Genomic DNA, 2,240 nt, shown 5'->3' with positions numbered 1-2,240 from the left:
TGGTTCGAAAGGAGCAGCGCACTGCGCTGTTTCGAATAATCGAGTGAGACGCTAGAGCAGACGCTATTCATGATTCTGTGTGGGATTTTAAGAGCGGCGCAAAGCTTTGTTTAATATTCGTTCTGATGCCCGGCTGCTTTTTATTGGCAAAGGAAAATAATTAGCTAAAATCATAAACACCTATCACAAGTTGGTCCTTTATTATTTTTCAACATGTATTCAAGCGAGGAGAACATGTGTGGGCGAGCTGGTTGTCCATTGTCAAAAAAAAATCATTGCACGCAAATTGAAATCAGGACGTAAGAAATGACCCAGGCTAAGCGCAAAGTTTCAGTGTGCCTTCCGTAGCTTTATCCGCAAAGGGCAGTGAATTCGTGGCGTGGGGGCACGTGACACCATTTTTACCCGCATTTCTGCTGCATTTTTTTATTTCCCTCATTGGCAAATTTCAACTGGATGTGTATATATATGCTTCGGTTCCCTCAGTTTGCATCCTGTCAGAAGTTAGCGTTCATCTTGCGTCCATTCTTTGTTCGGCTGCTTTAGTTTTGTGCGCTATGATCCACTCCAGACACATGTAAACCTGAGTCCCCACGCGAGGGCTGCAGTGCAGAGAAAAATATCCTTCCTGATTTGTGGTTGTCCTAATACTCGGAAAGTGAATTCTACTCCAGAATTATTGTTTAAAAAAGGAGCGTTTAGGAGTTCAGTTTTATGGCGGCGACCTGCCATGCGTGGGGCCTCTAGAGCTTCTGAGCGGTTGCAGAATCCAGTCGGCGCAAAATATAGCGATTCATTGATCTTGGTTTGGCCATTAGTGGCAGTATAGAAGAGTTTTCAAGGTTATTTTTTTTCTCTCTGGCCTGACCACTACTCATGCCAAATAATGTTAATACCAGTTACACTAAGATACCGGTTCCTCGAAACAAAGATGGAGCTCACGGCAGACTGTACGCTTTAAAGCGCAGATGGAGACGTATCTTATGCTTGTTCGGCCTACTCAGGCATTAGATTAGCGTTTGTTTTACAGACTCCTTAAAATTCCTTTCGATTAAACTTAAGTTGGTGTAAAAGAAGCACTTCACCCGTCCTTCGAACCATGCTATCAGCAATATACCACCAAGGTGTCTTCGCGCGGGAGACCAGAAAGGAAAAATAAAAAAAATGTCGATCTCTTTCGAACACTCTGATTGCACGGAAAATAGTGATTTTCCATTTTAGAGCTAGCAGTGGCGAATTTTGGAGCTAACGTGGACAAATTCATCAGTTTAAAAGACCATGCCAATATCGTAGCACCAACATTCTGGCTTGCTAGCCGCAAAAGCATATAGCAATCGCCACAGGATTTGCAATCTAGTATCAATCGATCGGTGCTTGTGGTCTTGAATTCTCCACTTTTCGAGAGAAAAGAATCCGTGTTACTAACTGAAAGCTCCATTGGCTACATAGGTGCATACTGCTCACCATAACACCGCACAAGCTGCACGAGGTTGTCGCCTCTTCTTTCTGTTGAATCATTTTACACATAATAAAGATGAATACGGAACTATTTTTCAGCTTTCAATAACACCCCCCATTGTGCCGAACAGGAACGAACCTAAACCCGAAACCGGAAGCGTATTTTTTCACGGAACAGGAACCGAACCCATATTTTTTTCGCCATCATGGACACAACCCCAACCCGAACTATTCAAAGGAAACGTAACGAACCGGTTCGAGATTCGATTCAGTCACATTTTTTAAAACACGGTATATTTTTTCTTTCAAACAACATGAGACGTGCCAGCGCGTAGACTTACCCACAGAAAGTTCTCTGCGCATGGCAGTGCGCAAATGACATCGAGTCTCTGCTGCAGCAAAATTCATGGAAGGCTGGCGTCAATGAGTTCTAACTGCAGCTTCTGCAATGTGCTTGCGGTAATTCTAAACAATTGCACGCCAGGCTGAAGTTAAATTATGAATTGGCGTTTTCTCCGTTCGTGTGTTTCCGTGCAGTTTTAATCATATTGTTGGCACTGCTCGAACTCCGAGCACCGAGCGAGACTGGCTTCCCTTTTTTGGTGTCACGAGCGATGAATAGGTAAAAAATAGGGGCAACGATGCAATCACGTTGGGCAGCATTTTCTTTCCGAGGCATTCTTTGTTTCAGACAGCAGGTACTAAATAAAACCCGACACGACGGCTGAGTGGCTGTGGCGCTCAGCTGCCGACCCCAAGGTTGCGGATTCGATCCCGGCCGC

This window comes from Amblyomma mixtum, chromosome 3 (genome assembly GCF_055824585.1).
Source record: "Amblyomma mixtum isolate Tamu chromosome 3, ASM5582458v1, whole genome shotgun sequence".
NCBI classification, from domain to species: domain Eukaryota; kingdom Metazoa; phylum Arthropoda; class Arachnida; order Ixodida; family Ixodidae; genus Amblyomma; species Amblyomma mixtum.
This window is presented reverse-complemented; position numbering follows the sequence as displayed.